Source organism: Labeo rohita, unplaced genomic scaffold (assembly GCF_022985175.1).
Source record: "Labeo rohita strain BAU-BD-2019 unplaced genomic scaffold, IGBB_LRoh.1.0 scaffold_255, whole genome shotgun sequence".
Taxonomy (NCBI): Eukaryota; Metazoa; Chordata; class Actinopteri; order Cypriniformes; family Cyprinidae; genus Labeo; species Labeo rohita.
In genome coordinates, this window is record NW_026128825.1 from 81,160 (window position 1) to 90,083 (window position 8,924).

General features: G+C 33.2%; 1 protein-coding gene across 5 annotated transcripts in view; it reads left to right on the forward strand.

Annotated features, from left to right (window-relative positions):
* The window catches only part of LOC127159837 (uncharacterized), a 28,029-nt gene extending 19,157 nt beyond the window's left edge, over positions 1-8,872 (forward strand). For 3 of the 5 annotated variants that reach the window (XR_007826572.1, XR_007826575.1, XR_007826576.1), the window contains 4 exons: positions 2,731-2,796; positions 4,086-4,157; positions 5,220-5,259; positions 6,012-6,243. The gene's annotated coding sequence lies outside the window, so the exon portion shown is untranslated. Of the gene's footprint in view, positions 1-2,730; positions 2,797-4,085; positions 4,158-5,219; positions 5,260-6,011; positions 6,244-8,555; positions 8,699-8,784 lie in introns of those variants that run through there. The other 2 variants (XR_007826574.1, XR_007826573.1) reach the window with 1 other exon arrangement.
* The last annotated feature ends 52 nt before the right edge of the window (positions 8,873-8,924 follow it).

Sequence of the window (8,924 nt, forward strand, 5' to 3'; positions counted from 1 at the left end):
AATCTGGGTTTTAAACGTGTATAGCTCAGTTTGGCTTGTTTGTGCGTGTTTTGTAAGAGTATCAGAGCTCGTTTTACAGTTTGAAAGCAGCTAGCGCATGATGCTAACGGTGCTAGCGAACATAAATGATTGAATACAGTCAGACGAGAATCTGCGATGTCTGTCACCTTTAACTTGTTTTTGTTTGCAATATAGTTGTAACTGTAATACAAAATAGCCTATCTGTAATAATAATCTTATGGGTTTAAAGAGATTAATAAACGAAGAGATCCAGATGTGCACTTTTTATTCCTGAATACAGTAACTTACACTACCAGTCAAAAGTTTTTGAACAGTAAGATTTTTTTTATTCATTTATTAAAATTCTCTTCTGCTCACCAAGCCTGCATTTATTTGATCCAAAATACAGCCAGTACAGCAGTAATACAGTGAAATATTTTAATTATTTAAAGTAAGTTAAGTATTTATTTGAATATTTTAAAATGTAATTTGTTCCTATGATGCTGAATTTTCAGGACCATTACAATCTTCAGCGTCATTCTAATATTCTGTTCAGAAGAACAGCATTGATCTGAAATAAAGGTCTTTTGTATCATCACTTTTAAAGCATCCTTGCTAAATAAAAGTATTCATTTCTGTAATCCCCCTGAAATGCTGATAAAATAAATTAAAAGAAATGCTGATCTTTGGATCTTTCTTTTTAGCAAAAAGGAGTCCTGGAAATTTTTTTTTTTTACCTGACTGTTTTAAATATTAATAATAATAATCATAAATGTTTGTTGAGCAGTAAATCAGCATATTAGAATGATTTCTGAAGGATCATGTGACACTGAAGACTGGAGTAATGATGCTGAAAATTCAGCTGTGATCGCAGCAAATCAATCAATGAAATCAATTTAAAATGTATTCAAACAGAAAGCAGTTATTTTAAATAGTAGAGATATTTCAAAATTGTATTGTTTTTGCTGTACTTTGGATCAAATAAATGCAGGTTTGGTGAGCTAAAAACACTTCTGTAAAAATATAAAAAAATCTTACTGTTCAAAAACTTTTGACTCGTAGTGTATATTTTGTCCCAGTAGAACTGAATGTCAGTCTTAATGTGAAAACAAACTTACTGAATTATCTCAAATGAAATGCAGTGGTCAGTATTATTGAGGGTATTTTTCTAAAACAGCAGACACATCAAATAATGACTGAGGTGAAACGGCGAAGAAGAAAACTGGAGGAGGCCATACAGTTTGCAGTTCTGAAGGACAAACGTGGCCTTGAGGGCAGATTTATCAGTGATTTTAAAGGTGAGTTAAATGTTCTGATTGAGCAAAGTTATAGGGTTAGTTCACCAAAAAATGGGTGTCCTCCAATAATATGACCACTACACAAAATGCAATTCACCATGACAGATTCCCATTCTCTACTGACTTCCATGGTATTTATTTCCATACTGTGGATGTCAGTGGGGACCAGCATTTGATGGTGAGTAAATCATAACAGAATTTTCATTTTTGGGTGAACTATTCCTTTAAAGAACAGATTCCAGAATTGCTTAGAAACAAATAGTCCTTAAAGTATATAACATAGTTGCAACAAATGTGAACATAGATTGCCACAGTTATTTGACACTGAATTATGATTAAGTTCAGTACAGAAAAAGCACTAGTCATGATCACTAGATTGATAATGAACACATTTGTACTATAACCATTTTAGTCTCTCTTATGCAAAGAAATGCTTGAATTTGGGTTATTACTGAGATATTGAGTTACCTATGTATCACAATAACTAGTGTCCTCATAAACCAGGCTTATGCAAATGTTTAATTTTATGTTTCATATGCTGGGTTTCCTCCAAAGTTGTGAATTTACTTTGTGTGCAAAACTGGAATTTCGCTTAAAACATTTGTGAATAAGCACTATTTCCATCCAACACATCCAAAAAAACAAAAAAAAAACAAAAAACAAAATCACACTGATTCTAAATTCAGTAAGAAAAGAGGAGAAGCCACTGAATATAATAATTTTTACATAAATAACTTGAGATTTTAGAGAGAGCAGTGTAAAACAATACATGCGGTCACTAGTTTCGGAGGCGGATGCAGCTGTTTGGGAACACAGTCTTGTAAGAAGTTCAGGCAGTTATACAAAAATAAATACATGACCATACACATGCAATATTACTAGTTTCAAGGTCCCATAACACAGTCACATGATTCATTCACAAAATTGCATTAACCCTTTTTATTGATTTTTGCAAAAAATAATCAGTGATACTGCAAAATGTCCATAAAATTGTGATGGAAACATAGATTTTTGAGGTTGAACCACCCAAAATGAACACTCTGTCCCAGTCAGTGCGAGACATAGAGAAGATATTGTGCTGTTTCTTTTTTTTTTTTTTTTTTTTTATAAAAACAAATGGTTGGTTATGGTTATTTATAGGGTTTTTTCTTATGTCATGTCCTTGTTTTAAATGTCAGTACAATAACACATTAATTAATTATTGATACTCAGTGGTTGAAAATGTCTTCTGCTCTTAAATTTCTTGTACACAAACTCAGGAGCTTTGTTTTTTTTTTTTTTTTTTTTTTTTTTAAATGTGTTCAGTTGTCAGCTGTCAGTGATCCTTCAGTGTTAATGGTGCACCAGTGTTTGTGCAGCTACTGAAGGACTGGAAAAGGATAATTTCCAAATCCTTGTCTTTAGAAGAATGTTTGTTTTTCTTTACTTTCAGGTGACTCCTGAGAAGGACTAATTATCATTGGAGGATCAAGACAGTGTTGAGAAGGATATGATGAAGGTAATAAAAAGTTATTTTAAAATGTTATTTTTGTAAGAAATCTTCTCCACGTCAGTGTTAAGTTTGACAACAAATTTTGAATTAGTTTACGTCTAAATTGCAATTTAGTTTTAGTCATCTGAATTGTTTTAGTATTAGTCTAGTTTTAGTCAGTTAAATATCATAAGACTATAATCGACTAAATCTACAGTAAATTTAGTTGACTAAAATCTAATGGGTTTAGTTACAGTGTAATGCATTTATTAAAATTTCACTAAAAATTCCAAACTCATTATATGTTTCCAGAGAAAACATCTATTAACCTGTTAATATGAATATTAAGGTTTGAACATGCAATATAGACAGATTTAACTGCTGTGACACATAATGTACCTTTATATTAAAATTAAAAACTACTTCTCATAAAGAAACAAGAATATGATCCTCCTTTAAATTAAATACCAATCTTTATAACAACGTACATACAACATCTTTTATTCATTTAAGCGGACATTTTTAATCCTTATTAGAGCTACTGAAGTGATTCATTTAAAAGCAGTCAGTGTTTTTCTCTTTCTTTTGTTGATTAACAATAAGGACACAGACTACAATAACTAAATTAAGATGCTGCCCCTTTAAACCTGACTGCACCATTCCAATATGGTAATATGCTCCCAACAGTTTACATTCACTTAAGACATGACCAAGTGTGTTTACATGAATACTCATCAAAGCAGACAATTTTACATAATTTTGAGTGTATTTCTGCATTAAGACGCAAAAGAAAAATTAATTCAATAGTTTGCTCTGTTTGAGAGCCGCATTTCTTTGTGTGAATTCTGCTGTGTACACTCAGAAAACTGAACTGAATTAAGTACTTTTTCTCAATTTGAAAAGCATTAATTTTTTAAATTACACATATGTCTGCTCTTTTCTTACTCCCACCTAGACACTGACATTTTTAAAGTGTATGTGATTAGAGTGTTACAGTTCAAATGTGCATCTACTCCCTTCCACACAGGGAATTAATTCTGACTGGGTCTCTGTCCAATCATCACCTCCCTAACATTTTTGTCTTTTTTTTTTTTTTTTTTTTCGTTGACAAATGTCAATAGATTTTCTCTCATTGTTTTTGTCATTTAAAAAGTTTTTATTTTGTTACAGTCTAATTTTCATCTATAAAATAAAATAAAATAAAATAATAGTAATAATAATAATAAAATAAAAAAAAAAAAAATGTTGACACATTATTTAGAATATTTTTCTTCAAAGAAATTAACACTGTACCACTTCTTTCATTATGTTTTCAGATCTCACCTGTCAAAGAGCATGTTTTAATTTGGGAGCAGAGCTTTTGTGCCCCCACTGAAGCAATCAAGGAGGTAATCACATATTTTGGTTAAATTATTTACAAAGTGGTTCTTATTAATTACCTATATTATGATGAACCCAAAATATTTTACACTTCTCCAAAAAAACCTAATGCCTTTGATATTGTGTCTTTGCCTATTGCTTTGGCAAAAAGCTGCAATTCAATTAAAGGCAAAACATTTAAAAATATCTTTTGTTATGCTGGTTAGTCTTATCATATATCAATTTCTAAGTTTAGTGGTCCTAATTTATTTTTATGTATTTATAGCATCTGTGAAAAGCATAGGGCCATAAAATGGTTGTCCAATCAAAATGTTCAGTCCAAACATTACGATATGCTGTCTTGCCTATGGCTAGATTTTCTGAAATTGCCTACCCCATCTTTAAATATTTAGGTTGCATGTTTCAAAGCAAAAATAATAATAGTAATAGTAGAAGTAGTAATAATAATAATAATAATAATAATAATAATAATAATAATAATAATAGTAGTAGTAGTAATAATAAAATCCAGGTAAGTGAATGCAAAGACTTTTTACTTACTTTAGACACTAAAAATGGTCTGGGGCTCTTAATGTAGCTCTGATAGTACGCTTTCTTCTGGTGTGCATGACCGTTCTAAAATTATACCAAAAACAATACAATGCAGTGTGGAGTTGCTGTTGTATGAGCAGACATCTGCAGAGGTGAGCAAATGTATATGTATTTAACAGTAGTTTAACAGTAATGAAAATATTGAATATGCTACCCTCAAATTATCAGTCCTACAGTGTTATACCTACTAAAGTTTTTAATTATTCTTTTATATAACAATAACTTTACATTCAGTCTTCAAATTAATGTAAAAACAAAAGTAAGAATGTATATTTTTCAAGAATATCAACTTATTGTAATATCAACTTGCATAATTTTGCACCCACTTTCTCTTTAAGGCCAAACCTGATAAATGACAAATTGATAAACTGATAAATAAAAAAGTTTAACAGGCCATGTCCTTTCTAATACGTTGTTTGAAATGTTTCTTCTGTTTGACTTCTGAGTTTACTGATCATTATTTAACTGATTTCTTACAGCTGTTAAGAAGATGCCCATTGAGAACCTCTGTTCTTCAAGGTACCAGGGTTAAAATTACAGTACTACCATCAATGTACAGTAGAGATCAAAATTAAAGAACAATCTATAAATACTTGTTTTTTTTTTTTTTTTTTTTTTTCTTTTTACTTAAAATTTGAAATAATATTAGCTATGGGTATACCACTATTATACTACATGTTTGACAATATCCAAGGCATTTAAATAAAAACCTCTATTTTTTAGAAAACACTATGTACTACTAACACTACTAACTGACAAGCAATTCCAGCTGCAGTGTTGAACCAATTCCCCACTGAGAGTTTCTACATTATCTTTAATGTAAAGATGCAGTATTCAAGAAATCGCAGATTTTGAATGATTAATTTCTTTTGCAGTGAAAATTAGAGTAATACTGCCAGTTAAATAGGGTTTGTCATATAATTAGTACCATGTGAAGGATTAACACCTATAATATAGAGGTGTTAATCCTTAAGTGTTATGTAATTTTAATCAGAGAAGTTTTTTTAGATATCTTTTTTTTTTTTTTTTTTTTTTTTTTAAATACTGTGCGTTATAATACATTTAGTTGTAAAATGTACTTAAACTGCCCTTCTACTCCTGTTAGGATAACTTCAAATAGGACTAAGCAGTGACCTTGAAATTTAGGAAACTATAGATTGTTCTTTATTGGTCTTGATCTCCACTAAGTACAAGCTAGTTAGAATTTACTAAAGTATTTTTTGTTGTTGTTGTTTTTATTATTACTTATTATTATTTATTTTTACATATAGCCAAAGGAAAACTGGCGGCCAGTGACTGAGTGCCAGCAATGTAAAACTGATGACGATCCTGGTTTGGTAAGACGCAGCACTCAAAACATAACAGACTTTGTGAGAAACTGGGGAATTATCTTGAAAAGAAAAACCCAAAATATGTGACAACATCCTGTTCTCATTTGTTCTGTTCTGTTAAGATTTGGTTGTTGTTTTAGGTATTTTTTTTTATTGTGCAGTACTTAATCACATCCCACTCTAGAAATCTTGAAGTTTAACTTAAAGGAATAGTTTGTCAAAATATTTCAGTCCTGTCTTTTTGTCACTCTTATGTTGTTCCAAACCCACATGGAGCTCTTCAGTGGAACACAAAGATGATGTTTAGCAGACTGTTTTGGCCAGTGTCATCCTCAAACAACACTGATATTCACTGTATGGATGTGGTGTAATAAATGTGAATGGTGTTGGTGTCTAAAGCTGTGGTTGTCTGAAATATTCTGCTAAACATCTCCTTTGTGTCCCACTGGAGAGGACAAGTCATATGGGTTTGGAACAACATGAGTGTGATGAAAGGACTAAATTGTCATATGTGGATGAACGGTCCCTTAAGAGAGTTAATCTTACACATTTCAGTACCTGTTTAATGGCATCTTCACAACATGTGCTGTTTTGTAAATATTTGCAGTTTTGAGTGGTTTACATTCTTGCATTTCAGTGAGGCTTTATTTTATTTTATTTTATAGTTTAGTTTATTTTATTGTTGTTTTAATGTCCATATTTTGAAATTTGTGGATGTCACTTTTCTCCGTAAAATTGCATGTTATGTAAAACATGGTAAAAACTAAAAAAGAAAAAAAAAACATTTGGTAAAAACTAAAAACATTGAAAAAAGAAATTGTGTATATTGTGTTATTTAAAACATTGTAAAAGTGTTATTAAAGGTGTCATTAAATTACTAAAACACATTGACATTGGTCTCTTTAGTGTTGTAAATTTTATTTAAAATCCGGCACCCTTTATTCACCATGGCCTTGGTAATGCAGCATAGTGTCATGTTTGTGTGTTGTGTATTGGCCTGTGCTAGTAAATCACATTGGTCCCTGTAATGTTGGAAGACGTGCGGTTGTGTGTTGTGTTTAAGATCGGGCACTCTTTATTCATCTTGGTCTTGGTAATGCAGCATAGTGTCATGTCTGTGTCTTGTGTATGTACAAGTCCCTGTAAAACACATTGGTCTCTGTAATCCAGGGAATTGACATGATTTGTGTATTGTAAAATGAGTGTCCTTATAAACCGGTAGGACCCTCCAAATCCCAATTATGTAATGGGTGGGGAACATTTTAGGAGGGGTGTGGCTGTCCCTGAGTACCACCAAAATATCAGGTTGTCATATTATCTGTTTTATTGTGACCACACTCCAAATCTGTCTTTGACCTGAGTGAAAATTTCAAATCTCTCTTGAAGTGATGCCAAAGCAGAGTCCACAACACTATTGAAAAAGGTAACCTCAAGCTTTTTGAGGGCATCACTGATAGGCTCATCTGCAGCCTCATGGGCAAAATGCCTTTTAGTGCTTCTCAGCCTTTTCTCCTTAAGTTCAGGCTCTATGTTTAGGGCTTCACAGAGTTCCTTTGCAGTTGACTGAGCATCCACAAATCCAGACTGTCTGTATTTCATGAGAGAATGTTTTGCACTCTCAATGAGTCAAACAGCAACATCCAGTTGCATTGAACTGGACTGAAGCATCTTGTTCACCTGGTTAATATGTGTTAAGATGTCAAACCATACAACAGTGCATATCAGAAACCTAAATGAAGCCACTTCTTCTGCAAGGGCTTGAGCCTCTACTTTGGCAACTGGATCATTCACAGCTTGCCTTGCCTCAATAAGAGCATTTCTGATCTCCTTCACTTGGTGTCTGACAGCTGTAATGCTTTGCAGTCTGCTTTCCCATCTTACATCACTCCAAGACTTCAATGTGAGATGGACCTGCTTCAACAAGATGTTCCATCATTGTGTAGCTCCTGAAAAGAATGTGAAGAGTTTCTGCACATAACCAAAGTAGCCAACAGCATCCTTAGATGCCTTTGCTGCATCTGCTATCACAAGATTCATTGAATGTGCTCCACAAGGTACAAACAGAGCTCTTGGGTTTTGCTTTAGCAGTCTCGCTTGCACTCCTTGACTTTTACCTTTCATATTAGCACCATTATCGTAGGCCTGTCCTCTGCAATTTTCAAAAGGAATCTGAAGCTCCTGAAGCTTGTCCAGTATCACATTTGACAGATTCAAGCCAGTGGTTTTGAAGACCTCCACATATCCTAGAAAGTATTCTTTAACCTCTGGCTTTGGCTCCAAGGCCACAGTCCGCAATATGACTGACATTTGTTCTTTATGACTTGTATCCGGGGTGCAGTCAAGAATAATTGAATAGTATTTTGCCTGATGAATATTGGACACAATGGTCTTCAGTATTTTGTCACTTATAAGCTGTATCAGCTCATTTTGGATTTGCTGTCCAAGGTAATGTGTGCGAGTGCTTTTGTCCTTGACTCTCGACAGATGATTTTCCATCTCAGGATCAAACAGTGCAAGAAGCTCGACTTCCTTGAGAAAGTTGCCACTGTTTGCTTCGTAGAGACGATCTGAGGAGCCCCTAAAAGCAAGATTTCGGGATGCCAAAGATATTGTGATGCTGACTAATCGTGTGAGGACATCACGCCACCTTTTTTTTTTTTTCTGCCTCTAAGACAGTTAATTCTTGATGGTCTATTGTCGTCTTGTTCTTTAGACGCATCTCAAGTTCCCTCCTTTTCAACATGGATTGTGTGTGGTCTAAGGCATTGTCGTGACTCCTGAGACTCTTGCTGAGGTTGGACCAGTCACTAAAACCCTCCCTTGACAGGTTTGTGTCTTTGGTACTGAAGAGTT